The sequence below is a fragment of the Peromyscus leucopus genome, chromosome 14, assembly GCF_004664715.2.
Source record: "Peromyscus leucopus breed LL Stock chromosome 14, UCI_PerLeu_2.1, whole genome shotgun sequence".
Classification (NCBI taxonomy): Eukaryota; Metazoa; Chordata; class Mammalia; order Rodentia; family Cricetidae; genus Peromyscus; species Peromyscus leucopus.
This window is the reverse complement of record NC_051075.1, coordinates 29,558,481-29,573,408: the sequence shown is the minus strand read 5'-3', so window position 1 is coordinate 29,573,408 and position 14,928 is coordinate 29,558,481. Positions and strand designations below refer to the sequence as shown.

The window sequence follows — 14,928 nt, the reverse complement described above, 5'->3', positions numbered from 1 at the left end:
GCCTAAGCCTGCATTCCTGTTACTGTAAGACTGGGAAAACAGAGCAGGCAGTGTGGCTGAAATAACAGGAAATAAATGAGCACAGATAGAGTAACCCTAAGGGTGTTCTAAGAAGTGGTATTTTGAAACATGGTGACATTGGTTATTTGTGGTAGTATTGTGTTCCCCAAAATATTGTGCACCCTAATAAACTTCTCTGGGGTCAGAGACAGAACAGCCACTAGATACAAAGTCTAGAAAATGGTGGCACTCACATCTTTAATCCTAGCATTCCAGAGGCAGAAATCCCTCTGGATCTCTGTGAGTTTGAGGCCACATTGGAAACAGTCCGGCATGGTGACACACGCCTTTAATTCCAAAGAAGCGAGCCTTTAATCCTAGGGAGTGATAGTAGAAAGGAAAGATATATAAGGCACGAAGACCAGAAACTAGAAGCATTTGGCTGGTTAAGCATTTGGCTGGTTAAGCATTGGGCTGGTTAAGCATTTGGCTGGTTAAGCTTTCAGGCTTCTAGCAGCAGTTCAGCTGAGATTCATTTGGATAAGAACTCAGAGGCTTCCAGTCTGAGGAAACAGGATCAGCTGAGGAACTGGTGAGGTGAGGTAGCTGTGGCTTGTTCTGTTTCTCTGATCTTCTAGCATTCACCCCAATACCTGGCTCCAGGTTTGAATTTATTAATAAGACTCTGAGATTCCTGCTACAAAACCCCAGTCTACAGAATGGGGAAAGATCTTCACCCACTCCATGTCTGACAGAGGACTGATTTCCAAAATACATAAAGAACTCATGAAACTAGACTTCAAAAAACAAACAAACAAACAGAAACAAATAATCCAATTAAAAATGGGCACAGAGCTAAACAGAGAATTCTCTCTCTCTCTCTCTCTCTCTCTCTCTCTCTCTCTCTCTCTCTCTCTTTGTTTTTTGAGACAGGATTTCTCTGTGTAGCTTTGCACCTTTCCTGGAACTCACTCTGTAGCCCAGGCTTATTGTTAAAACTATTAAGGCCACTCCACTTAGTTAAAAGGAAGATTTATTTAGTGGGCAACTTACAAAAAGGAAAGGTAGGTCGCAGGGTCTGGGGAAGGTGTATTGCAATCCAGCGGTGTTCTCTGGAGCTCTGCTCGGTCCATCTCCACCGTTCAGGGTCCCGGCACAGAGAGAGCTCGCCCATCCAGCTCTTGGGTGTCCAGGAGCCTCCCCTGGCCCCGCCTCATAGGCATGATAGTTGCCAGAGTCTCAATGGGGGTTGGAACTTCCAGATCCAAGCTGGAATGGCTACCTACTACACAGGCTGGCCTCGAACTCACTGAGATCCACCTGGCTCTGTCTCCCAAGTGCTGGGATTAAAGGCATGTACCACCACTGCCAGGCAACAGAGAATTCTCAACAGAAGAATCTCAAATGGCCTAGAAACACTCAAAGAAATGTCCAACATTCTTAGCTATCAGGGAAATGCAAATCAAAATGACTTGAGATTCCATCTTACACATGTCAGAAAGGCTAAGATAAAAAAAGACAAGTGACAGCTCATACTGGTGAGGATCTGAAGTAAGATAACATTCTTCCATTGCTGCTGGGAGTGCAAACTTGTACGGGCACTTTGGAAATCAATATGCTATTTTCACAGAAAACCATTAACTGATCTACCTCAAGACTTAGCTATACCACTTTTGGGCATATACCCAAATGATGCTCAATCATACAATAAGGAGACCTGCTCAACTATGTTCATAACAGCTTTATTTGTAGTAGCTAGAACCTGGAAACAAACTAGATGTCCCTCCATTGAAGAATGGATAAAGAAAATATGGTACATTTATACAATGGAGTATTACTCGGGTATTAAAAAATAGCATCATGAAATTTTCAGGCAAATGAGTGAAACTAGAAGAAATCACCCCAAGTGAGTTAACCCAGACACAGAAAGACAAACACAGTATGTTCTCACTTATAACTGGATTTTAGCTATAAAGTAAACTACTACTATGCTACAATCAACAGACCTAGAGGCTAGGTGACAAGAACTTGAGGGGGGATACTCTAAACTGAGTTTTCTTTGGTGGACTGGCATTGGGTGGGAATGGAAACATGAGGAATGAGATGGGGGAGGGCACAGGAGTAGAGTACTGAAAGAGATGACTGGAAAAAGGAGGTGCATTTGGGGATGAGGTAGAAACCTGATACAAGAGAATCTCCCAGGACTCTACAAGGATGACCCCAGCTAAGACTCCAAACAATAGGGGATACATAGCCTCAACTGACCATCTCCTGGGACAATCCCAGGAATTCTAGTGGAGGGATTGGCACACCAACCCAGTCAGATAATCTTTTACCCACAGTCTGTCCTGCCTATGCAAAGTTTGTGGGAGTGGACAACCAATGACTATTCCAGCCTCAGACCCATGCCACAAGAGTGAGCCCCCTCCTGACACCGTCTGTGGCATCACAACCCCGGGGCTGGATTACCCAGAGACCTAGAATAGAACCAAACAGGACTGGTGAAAAAAAAAAAAAAAGTCAATGTGATGCTGCTAAACCATATTCTGCTATACTCATAGATTGGTGCCTATTCCAGTTGTCATCATAGAGGCTTCATCCAGCAACTGATGGAATCAGATGCAGACCCACATCCAAGCATTAGGCTGAACTAGGGGAATCCTGTGGAAGACAGGGAGGAAAGATTGTAGGTACCAGAAGGGTTAAGCGTACCACAAGAAAACCCACAGAATCAACTAACCTGGGCTCATAGGAGCTCACAGAGATTGAACTGATAACCAGGGAGCCTGCATGAAACTGACCTAGGCACTCTGTATATATGTGACATTTATATGGTTTGGTCTTTTTGTGGGACTCCTAATAGTGACAGCAAGAGCTGTCTTTGACTCTTTTGCTGGCTTTTGGGTCCCTATTCTTCATATTGGATTCCCTTGCCCAGCCTTAATACAAAGGGAGGGGTTTAACCTTAGTGCAACTTGATATGACTTATTTTGTTGATATTTATGGGAGGCCTGCCATTTTCTGAATATAAATGGAGGAGGAGAAGATTGGGGATGGCGGTGGCATAGAGGAGGGGTTCAGGAGAAACTGGAAGGAGAGGAATGAATGGAAACTGCTGTCTAGATGTAAAATATATTGAATTTTTTTAAAAGATTCTCTAAGGTAAAAGGTCACAGGTCAAACGGCAAAAAAATCTGAATTGAATTCAAGTAGTTATTTACCAAGACATTTTCCAGATGCACAATAAACCATAAATGGTGTAAGAAATAACCTCCAAAAGAGTCCCCAGAAAGGGCAGTGTTTCCCATCACAGAGATCAGAGTAGATGAAGCTTGTGTGGCACTTACAAACAAACCCTTAGCAACCAATTGTACAGAAGCACAGACGAGCAAACTGCTTTGGTCTGGTCTCTCCTTGGACACATCTAACTTTTGATTCTCTATTCCCTCTATTACAAGGAAAACAATATTTACAATCTTAATGAAGGCTCAAGTTCATTGCAACTGCTCTGTGTAGAGCTTCTGCCCTAGTATGTGAGAGAATGAAAGTGTTTGGAGTCAAAATCAAACTTGTACCTAGAGGCCCTTGAGACCTGATTCAACTCCACTTTTTTTTTTTTTTTTTTTTTACTTCAAAACAGGATATTAAGGCTATTGATTTTTGTTGTTTGTTTGTTTGCTGCTTGTTATTTTAAATCTACATGCTTTGGTCTGCTTTGCCTCATTTTGTGATTTCTTTTGTACCAATAATACTGATTTTAGTTTTCAACAGTTATTTAGATAAATAGATATTGAAAATAGCTTACAATTTTATCTTACAGATGACTTCAACTTCTAGCATGAATTAATATTGCAACCCATGCTTATATAAAGTCACTAATATTAAAGAAAAAACAATCCATTTTATTACTCCAAAAGCTAATTAGTAGTCCACAGTGAATCAGAAGTATCCTAAGTGTGTTTCACTGAAGACTAGCATAGTAATATGTGTTTTAAAAAACCAAGATGAAATGCCATTGGATGACAGAACTAGCCACTATATTAAACATAGAGGTCAGGAAGTGGTAGCACAGGCCTCTAATCCCAGCATTTGGGAAGAAGAGATTCATCGGATCTCTGTGAGTTCAGGGCCACAATGGGAACAGAGCCAGGCATGGCAGCACACACCTTTAATCCCAGCACTGGTTAACCATAGAGGTCTGTACAGACAGACAGGAAGTGATAGAGCTGAGTGGAAAGAAGAAGTGATGTACCTGGGCAGAGAGAGGAAGTAAGATGGCAGGACACAGAACGATATATATAAGGTGTGAGTATACAGGAAGTGGCTGAGGATTTCCTAATAGTAAGAACTTGTGGCTGGCTTGTTCTATTCTTCTGACCTTTCAGCCTTCAACCCAATATCTGGCTCCAGGTTTTTTTTATTAATAAGATAAATAACCGTTTAGCAATTCGTGTTACACTAAGGGGTTCCAGCACAGGAATGTGGTGCAGTGGATACCAAGAAATGGTATTTGGCCCGGCGCAATCTAAAATTGCCATTTACATTAATACAGGCATATGTTTACCAAACTGGGTACATTTGATGGAGTTTAAGAAGGGTAAAAAATAAAATTTATTTCCAGAAGCATGGCGAAGGGACCGTGGAATTAAGGACAGATTGTAGGTTTTAGTTTTGAGGCAGTGGACTAGTTCCCACACATCAATCAACAAAAATAGCCCCACAAGGAGTAGAACACCCAGAATTCTGTCTCCGTGAGCCTGGTGTAGTTGCCATATGACAAGCTAGAATGAAACTTGTGAATCACAATGAAGTAAAATGTCAGCAGTCTGAAAACAGCAGATGAAGCCATGCAAGCTAATAAGGAGAAAGCATGACAGCTAAGGTGTGACCCGCAAAGAGAAAGCTGCCTGTCCTGATTCCAACTCTTAAATACAGTTTCACCTGGGACGAATAATGTTTTTAATCCCCCCTTTTTGTATCTAATCTACAAATGCTAATTTCGGGCAGTGTGTGACATTGGTCATAAAATTTGAATACTGAAAAAGATGTCAGAGATTGGATCAATAAGTCCATTGCTACTGCTAGACTCATTCTTGCTAAGAAATAAGGAAAAGACAGAGCCACGAGGCAAATTATACCAACAGGGTCCACTTCAGTCATTGAAAGTAACAATTTAGAGCTATTAAAAAAGCAGTGACCTGACAAAAAATGGATGAGATTCAAGGCCTTTGTCCTGCCTAGTTCTATGTCAGCTTGACACAAGCTAGAGTCGATGTGAAAGAGGTAACTTCAATAGGGAAAATTGTACCCTCCAGATTGTCTTGTGATGCTTTTTGGCATCTTGTGGTGCTTTTTTTTGTGATTGATATGGGAGGGCCCAACATACTATGGGCAGGCTAAGTAAGCCATGAGGAGCAAGTCAGTAAACAGCACTCTTACTGATTGTCCTGCTTAAGTTCCTTCCCTGACTTCCCTCAGTGATGGACTATGGAGTTCAAGCATAAGTTGAAATAAACCCTTTCCTCCCAGGATTGCTTTTGAGCATGATTTCATGACAGAAACAGAAACCCTAACAAAAACAAGCTCCAAAGAGCTCTATCAATAATTGATAGGTTCTAGCTTGGATTCTAACAGTTAAGGCAGGGCATCAAGGACACAGACACCAGAAGTCCATGGAAGGCAAATAACGAACTCATTTATTCAATAACAGAGAAGTCCTTATATACCTTCCTCCCAGCACCCAGTCTGTGTGGTCCTCCCTCATTGGCTGGGCATGATCAGGCACTCTGACAGCAACTGTTGCTAGGTCCTCAGGCAGACTCCAGGTTGGCTCTTAAGGAGTATATTATGGGCATGACTTGGCCACTGGTGTGAGCCAGTTTCCTCAACTTGGGCCTGTCCTGACGCTGAGATTTAAAATACCAGAAAAATGAGTGAAACATTAGTGTCATTGGAGGACAAAATAAATTGAGAATTGATATGATAATATTATATTACTAAGGTTACTTGTGCAAGTGAAATTAATAATAAAAACATACAAAAATTTCTGTTTAGTTTAATGCATTTTATGTATCTTGAGTATATGTTCCTGAGAATATTATGATTTCAATTCATTCATAATATTTACTATGTTTATGTATTCTCAGCAATAAAAATAACTTCTTTATATTCTATAAGAATTGGGTATTTACATTCATTACATTTCTTAAATTTGTACTAGCTACTTATGAATTAAAGTGCCAACAATATGGCCTAATACTTTAAATTACTATTAATTCATTGATCTGAGTTTACAAATATTATTTTTATTTTTCTAATCCAAGTGCAAGTTATTTCAGAATTTGTTGTAGCACATCAATTCAATTTAGCTAAGAATACCAGCTAATTAGTAAAAGTGTGAATTTCTTAACATGCTTTAATAGTTTTTATTTGAAATTTTGTTAGCCCTGAAAACATATGCTAATAACAAAAAAGAGTCCTTAAATCTTGCTGAATTTGACAAGTTAGATATGTCTTTCAATGTTTGATCATCAATTGAAAATAACTTTAAAGAGAAAGATCATTTCCCTTCAAAGTAGAGGTCATTACACTCTCTTAAGAGACAGGATCTGGCATTTTTATCTTGAATTTTGCTAAAATCAGTTAGGGAAAGTTTTCTGTTTTATGTGAGAGTATTTTGGTTGGTTTCATTTTCTTTATATATTTTCTTTTTTTTCTTTCTTTTTCCTCCATTTCCCTCCACCTTTTGTTCTCTGTCAAATGATATAAAGAATAAAATAATCAAGAAAGTATAGAGAAATCAGAAATGAACTTGAGATAAGATAAAAGGGAATGAGTTGCACTGGAGGTTACCTGGAGTTTATATGACTAGTCAATGGCTGGTGATAGCAAGGTGAAAACAGTTGTAAAGAATAAAGGTTGCATGTGGGTGACACAGAATAGCAGCTCTTACAATAGTAGGATAATTTCTACAGCAATTTTAAAACTATGCAAATGAATGTCAGATATAAAATTACCACACAATATGACTATAAAAGGATACTGCATACTTAGGAGGGTATATTAATAATGTTTTTAAAGACTGTGAGCTTAAAAATAATAAAGCCTCACTAAAAATATACTTGTACTGAAATAGAAAGGCCTAAATGGAAGAAAAACATGAAATATTTCCACAAATAAATACATTCACCTCTTTCATAGGATTTCAAGATTCAAATCAAAGTAAGAAGTTGCCACAGTTACTATTTTTGGTGCCGTGACCTAATACGTGACAAGAGGCAACTTAAGGTAAAATGGGGTTATTTAGGATAATAGTTTAAGGAGATATAATCCATCATTTCAGGTGAAAGGTGACAACCATCAGTTCATTAATGGATGACAAGAATGTGTTTATCACTCATCTGTAAAGTAAAATGAAATTGTGAGATTTACATGTGAATGGTTATGGAAAGAATCATTTAGAATAAGGTGACACGGGAAGACAAACATTGCATATTCTTTCTCATATGAGTCTTTAGATGTATATGTGCCTAAATCGAAGTACCCAGGGAAGGCAGGAAACAGATAGAACACAGGTTGTATGAAGGGGAAGGAGGATTACTAGACTAGCAGTCGCAGGATAGAACATAGAGTATGTGACTGCAGAATTAACATTAAAGAGCTTTCATTTTCATCATTTTTTCTTTTATTGAAAACAGATTCTTTCCTCATACAACACAACATACATATAGTTTCCCCTTGTTCTACTCTTGCTAGTTCTTCCCCGCCTCTCCCCCTCTCTGGATCCACTCCATTTCTGTCTCTCATTAGAGAAGAAAAGGCTGCTAAGAGATAACAACCTAATAATACAAAACAAAATATAACAAGATAAAGCAAAAAGTATCATGTCAAATTTGGACATGGCAAACAAACACTAGGAAGAGTCATGAGTACAGGCGACAAGAGCCAGAGACCCACTTGATTTCATGGTCAGCAGTCCCATAAATAAATACACTAAGTCAGTAGCTCTAATAGGTATGCAGAGGCCTCGTGCAAACCCATGTAGGCCCTGTGCTTGCTGTTATTCTCTCTCTCTCTCTCTCTCTCTCTCTCTCTCTCTCTCTCTCTCTCTCTCTCTCTCTCTCAGCTCATATATACGTTTTTAGTTGATTCAGGGAGCCCTATTCTTCTGGTGTCCTCCATCCCCTAAACATCATATGTTTTATGTATGTAAAGCTACATAATTTAGGCAGCTTTACATACATAAAACAGGTTAAAACTGAGTAACCCTTTAATGGAAGACAATGCTATAAAATAAAAATCAGTGCTGGAAATGGATTGCCACTTTTCAAGTTACTTGTCTAGAGAGTCTTACAGATCTTTACCAAACATTGTAGACTAGTGGCATTGCTCTTGGCTACCACGAAGAACTTGACGGTAACATCCTATTGCTGAAGGTACCAAATACCTGAGTTGTAGGACGTGGATAAACAAACATGGTATGAATAGGTAATCTTGATATCTACTAGGCTAGTATGCATAATGCTATAAAGTTCTATGCATACTACCAGGTGAAAACAGTAATCAACAATTTTATCCAATTGGACACCCAGAAAGATACAATAATAACTAACCTAGCAAGATATATCCATAGGTGAAATAGTGTCATGAATGTTGTGGAAGTACTCAATCACTTCTTGTTTGGGTTAAAAGCCTACTCCACAACATGGAACCCATACTTGGTGTTGTTACCTGGGTGAAAATCCATTCCTAGCTAGGTGATAGTGTAGCACTATATTTCTGTAAAATTGACATAGTAACAAACTTCCTCCAATGTTCTTATCTTTATAACCATACATTAGTACATCTTTAAATCCTCATCAGAAAAGCTTCTTTCTGTTGCTTTTATAATAGTATTTGCTATAAAATTATTACATAGATCCACAACTAGTGAAGACGCAGAAAATAAAAGACTTCATGGTGTTCAATTCTAAATGGAACATATATAGCATCTTCCCAAGGTTCAGGGATCTGTCATTGCAAAGTAGGAGGTGGAAAGATTGAAAGAGCCAGAGTATTAACTGGACATGATAGCATAGTTACACACAGAAACTCATTTCTACTATGGCTGAATGCACAGAACTTGTACAAGATCAAGCCAGCCCAAACCCCAGCATGGATAGGGAAGGGAGCCATGAAATTCTTATTATTTTTTGAGGGATTATTGACAACTTATGGTTATTGGAGGAGAGAGAAGGAATTTTTCTCAGCAGTGCAGGTTCTGAAAGGATGCTTGTGTTTCAGTAAACAGTATTACATCATGAAAATATAGACAGCACTGGATGGACTCAGTGAATATTTTTTTTAAAAAAGAGAAGACACATGAAATTAGGAGAGAAAAGTAGTGGGTGGATAGGGAGGAATTTGAGAGAAGGAAATGGGGTGGCATTGATCAAACATATACATGTATACTAATAATATTTTTAAACATAGAAAAGATCTGGATAGGCCTCAGAAAAGGTATATGGAAGCAAATAAGTACAAAAAAGATAACATCATATACACATTTAATTACATTCAGTATTATATGTAATATAATATAATATGATATGATATGATATGATATATGATATGATATAATCAGAAAACACAACAATATGGCACAAAACTATAGTTCAACTATAGAATAGTTAAAATATGTCATACTAAAAGCTGATAAACATATAAAGGATTCAGAATTCTCATCCATCACTGTGAGGTAGTTAACGCAGATCAGCCCTTTGGAAAATAGATTGACCATGCCTTAATCAGCTAATCTAAGTTTTAATCTAAAATTGAGTACCTTCAGGATTAAGTATTTACAAAAGAAGTTGACCGTTTATATCCTTATAAAACTCACACAATGATGTTTATCAAAGCATTGTTTGTAATCATCAAATTAGAAGAAATCAAGATATTTATGAGAATTTGTAAAAAAAAAATTGTGCTTTCATTCCAACTCTATTTTATACAAGATAAGGTAAAACTATAAAGACAGTAACAAGACGGGTGGTTTCAAGGTTAAAGAGAGAGGAAATATAACAGAGTGCAGGGAATGTATATAGATCAGTGAAGCTCTTTATCGAGATACCAAAATGATGGATAGATAATATTATCATGTGTAAACATACACAGATTTGTACAGAAGAGAGTACAGCCTAAATGGACTTTTATTCATAAATACATCCTTTTTGATGTATCCATTGAAAGAAATGTGTCAAATTAATACAAGAAATGAATAACAAAAGAAACTTAAGAAGAGGGGAGATATAGCAACCTTTTGGTTCTTTTGCATAAGTTCTCTGTAAAATGATACTCTTTTTTAAAATCTAGTAAAACATCAAACAAACACTGTGTTGATAGTCTTAATTTTTTCTGTTCTGTGAAGTGATGAAACCTCCCCATTAATTAATGTGTATAATATGTTGTGAGACTATATTTCATTAAATAAAAGGGGTAATCAGTGAAGAAATGTGTAACTTCCAAAGAGCAAATATTTTTATGTACAATTTAATGAAATGTACAACATGAGCAAGCACAGGTAGAACATAGATTAAATGGTTACAATAATGAGCACTTCTGCTCATTACTGGCTAAAGGACTTGTATCTCTGTTCTTACTAATCTGTGTCAAACAAATCAAAAGACAGGCATTTAACTTGACATTTAATGATATGGTTGGCTAAATTCAATAAGTTTAATGGCTACTTATACCAGTGATATTTTGAATTGTAAGACAGGGAACTCCATACTGTAGAATTATATCCTTCAGACATCTTATTGTTAATCTACTATTTTTCATCCATGCAATTTCAATAAAAACCGATACAGTTTTTTCTTCTTTACAGGAAATCAAAAAGGTCATTTTGGGATGGAGGGATTTCTCGGTGGTTAAGGGCACTGGCTGCTTTTCGAGAGAACCTGAGTTAGATTCCCAGCACCCACATGGCACTTTCCAGCCATCTGTAATTTTACTTCCAGAACATCGGGCATGCTCTTCTCACCTCCACAGGCACTATGTATGCCTATGGTGCACGTGACACATCCAGGCAAAACACCCTGATGCATAAAATAATAATAACAATTTTTAAATGTAAGATAACTTCTTCAAAGTGACTGACAAGTATTTGTATCTAAATTATTCACAGTGTGGTGAAATTAATTCAGTTTTCTTTCCCATACATGCATCCTAGTATGTCTAAATTTTATTTAACATTGCAAGTGCTAAATGTAACATTTTGTTCCTTTGATTTAGAAGACAAACAATAACTGAAAGCAAAAGAAAAGTAACAAAATTTTTATATTCTAAAATAAAGAGAGTTGTCATGGAACCAGGATTTAACCAGGATATTTGGATGGGAGTGTTTGAAATTTCTATATTGACACTGAGCCTATCACTCTTTTCATGGATGAATGAGTTTTCTGCCAAAAGAAATCAAAAAAGGTCTTTCCCATTGAAGCAATTTATAACTAAAGTTGTTTAAAGAATCTGTTTTCAGACAATGTTCATAGGAAAACTTTATGTATGCAGAACATCAGCCTTAAGAATTGACAAATAATAGACACTAGGTGAAAACCAGTGTAATCATTAAGATAGATTTAATTGTAAAAGAAAACCCAAAAGAAACATGCATAAAATAAGAAAAAAATCATTGGGTTATATAACAGGACAAAATGTTCAGTATTAACTTCTCAGAGGAGAAGTCCAAGTATCATAAATGTTGTCTCAGATTCAAATATCCAAATCTCTTCATAAATCTGGCAGTGATTTCACTATCAGACTGTATGCTGGGTTGGGGATTTACCTCAGTGGTAGAGTGCTGGCCTAGCAAGCACAAGGCCCTGGGTTCAGCTTCAGCTCTGGGGGGAAAAAAAGAAAGAAAAATAAATAGTTTCTGTCTAAAAAAAAAAATAGATTTAAGATTTTTTGTCCCTCACTATCCTTTCAGTGTTACAATACTGAGGACTCAGAGAGTGCTAAAGACATTTCAATTTAACATTCACACTTTCTTTTATTTCCTAAATATGTCCAAAGCCTGTTGTCAAGACACATTGATCCACAGAAGCCAAGTCTGAGCTTTCCTCAAAGGTACTTTTGCCACTAGAATCCTCATACACGGTTACACACAATATAAAGGTAAATGAGCATAGAGTGAAAAACGCAATCGCAGTGTCAGGAACTGATAGGTGGTATAGGCATAATTTGCATCCTTGATAATTTATAGGCATTTACACTTTCAGATACTGAAATAGAGTCTTAGGACACAAGAAAGAGAAAGAAAATGATAAATACCTCCCATGAGTTTCAGTGTAATATGAAGAGTAAGTTTTAGGAAACACATTGGTTTGATGAAAAAATAATGTAAAGACTAAAAAACAGAAGGGAAATTGGAAAAAAAGCAAAATAATTTCATCATGAAAAGGATTTCACTGAGGCATGTGATATTTTGAGCTTTTAAAAATATTATTGTGTGTTATTTAAATAAAACAATAAGCTTCCTTATGACATTTTATATTTCTATGTAATTATTTTGATCATATTTATTTCCCCTCTCATCTTATCCTTCTTCCCACTAATATTTGTATCAATAAAAGAACATCTGAATAATCAACATAGAGATAGAATAAAAGAGGAAAATTAAAATAACACCAAAATGATATAGCATCCCTCTGATTTCTAACAAATCAGTTCCGAATAACACTGAGTTACACGTTTAAAAGAATCATGAGACTTGAAGGATATCTTACACTTTTTATTTTTACTGCATCACATTATTCAAAATGGAATTTCTTCCCCTTAATAACCTTCTGACCCATTAGGAAATAAGGATTCTGGAGACACTTCTGGTTCCGCAGACCTTTCTCCACTGATTGTTCACACAACACACATAATCCTTGAATTTAGAAGCATGTACCAGAGGGAAATGTACTGTAGTCTCACCATTCTTATCATTGGGTAAATAAATAAATAAATAAATAAAATAACAGTACAGTTTATAAATAAGAAAATAATACATCTGTCCTGTTCAGATTAAATTCTAATTTTGGTAACATACCAATAATTCAGTGAGGCAAAGCAGTGAGTCTGACCTGAGATGATTATGCATGGAGACATTAGAAGTAATAAGTGGCTCATATCGATTAAGTGATGGTGCTTGGATGAGCACTACATGAAAATACAAGATCCTTGCTTTAGAAATACCTACAGGAGTAATACACCAAATGTGGAGAACAGGCTGGTACTGAGAAACTACAAAGGTAGTACAGCCCTCTGCTGGAGGGATGTTTGATGGATTCAGTTTCATTTCTATTCTTTCAATGTCCCTTGGCATTGGCTGTTCTGGTTAAGCTCATAACTGAAGTCCTTGAGGCAATAAATGATAATGAAAGCTATAAGGATCACAACAAAAGGGGGGAGGCATCCCAACCTTTGAACAAAAGGAAAATAGGACATTCCAACCCCTCTGTCTTTCCATGTTGTATCCCAATCACATAAAATAACTATGTTTTAGAATTTTGTGCTTTCTGCTTTTTCTCCCCCAAACTTTCTTGGGATATACATATTATACTAAATTTCCCAGAATTTATCCTATTTCTTTTTAAATAATATAGGTAGATATACTTATTCATTTGGTTATAGCTCATTTTCATGGCTATATTCACCTATATAAGTACACTTAACATATTTATTGGTTTGCACATGGATATTTGAGTTTCTAACTTTTATGTTGCACAAATGTAGGCAAATATCTTCATTCATGTTAAGGAATTTCTATGTGACTATTATATTTTGATAACTAAAATCATTGTTATGAGTTATGTACATAAGGATATTTTCAAGGTAATGGCAAGTTGCCTCACAGAGATTCACTACCAAATTAACTCTCAACAGCTAATATTCTATTCATTTCATTAACTTTATCCATAAGTACTTTGGTTGCTAAATATGGGTAGATTTGGAATGATATCTCAGTTTTTAAAAATCTGTTTGTTTTATTTTGAGTTTTTATTTTATATTATGTGTTTTAGTGTTCTCTCTCTCTCTCTCTCTCTCTCTCTGTGTGTGTGTGTGTGTGTGTGTGTGTGTGTGTGTGCAGGCACGCTTGTCTGGTGCTCCTAGAAGTTACAAGAGGACATCAGTCCCTGTAACTGGACATATGGATGACTGTAAGCCAAGACTTTGGTGCTGTCTATCACACCAGGATTCTCTGCAGGAACAAGTGCTGAGCTGCCACCTCCTGCCCCTTTGTTTTACTCCTAATTTACCTGATTACCAATATGATTAAATATATCATTGTGAGTTTATTGATTAGTTTTATTTATTACTCTGCCAAATATGCATTGCATCATTTGCAAGATGATTCTGTAGATATTTCTATGTATATGGAAGTTTTGTCAATTATATATGATATATATATATATATATATATTCAAGTTTATATGAATAAAAACCAATTTATGGGTACTCTTTGCATTTATTAAAACTCTTGGTTCATAAGATTAAAAAGCACAAGTGGTGTTACATTGTATTGTATATTCTTATTATTTATTAAGGTATCATTTATATAATAAAGACTGCTTTTGGTTTGAAATTTTAAATGATTATTTTTGTACATGTGAACATATAAATATTCCAAAACTAAAACTAATTGGAGGCTAGTATAACAATAAACATTTACATGTTTTACATGCATCATCAATTGTACGGATTTCTTTTCTTGGTTGGAGTTACTATTGCTATGATGAATATTATAATCAAAAGCATGTAGGGGAGGAAAGGGTTTTTTCACTTACACTTGCATATCAGAGTTCATTATTGAAGGAAATCATGTCAGGAATTCAAGCAGTGCAGGGACCTGCTGTTTACTAACTTGCTCCCTTCCCCTGGCTTGCTCATCCTACTTTCTTATAG

General features: G+C 36.4%; 1 protein-coding gene across 9 annotated transcripts in view; it reads right to left on the bottom strand.

Moving 5' to 3' along the window:
- Lrfn5 (leucine rich repeat and fibronectin type III domain containing 5) overlaps positions 1 to 14,928 on the bottom strand; it is a 284,027-nt gene that overhangs the window by 164,772 nt on the left and 104,327 nt on the right. Inside the window, exon 1 of one of the 9 annotated variants that reach the window (XM_028889286.2) lies at positions 11,822 to 11,866. The exons of 6 other annotated variants lie outside the window; for them this stretch is intronic. The gene's annotated coding sequence lies outside the window, so the exon portion shown is untranslated. Of the gene's footprint in view, positions 1 to 254; positions 278 to 11,821; positions 11,867 to 14,928 lie in introns of those variants that run through there. 2 more of the 9 variants (XM_028889285.2, XM_028889287.2) reach the window with 2 other exon arrangements.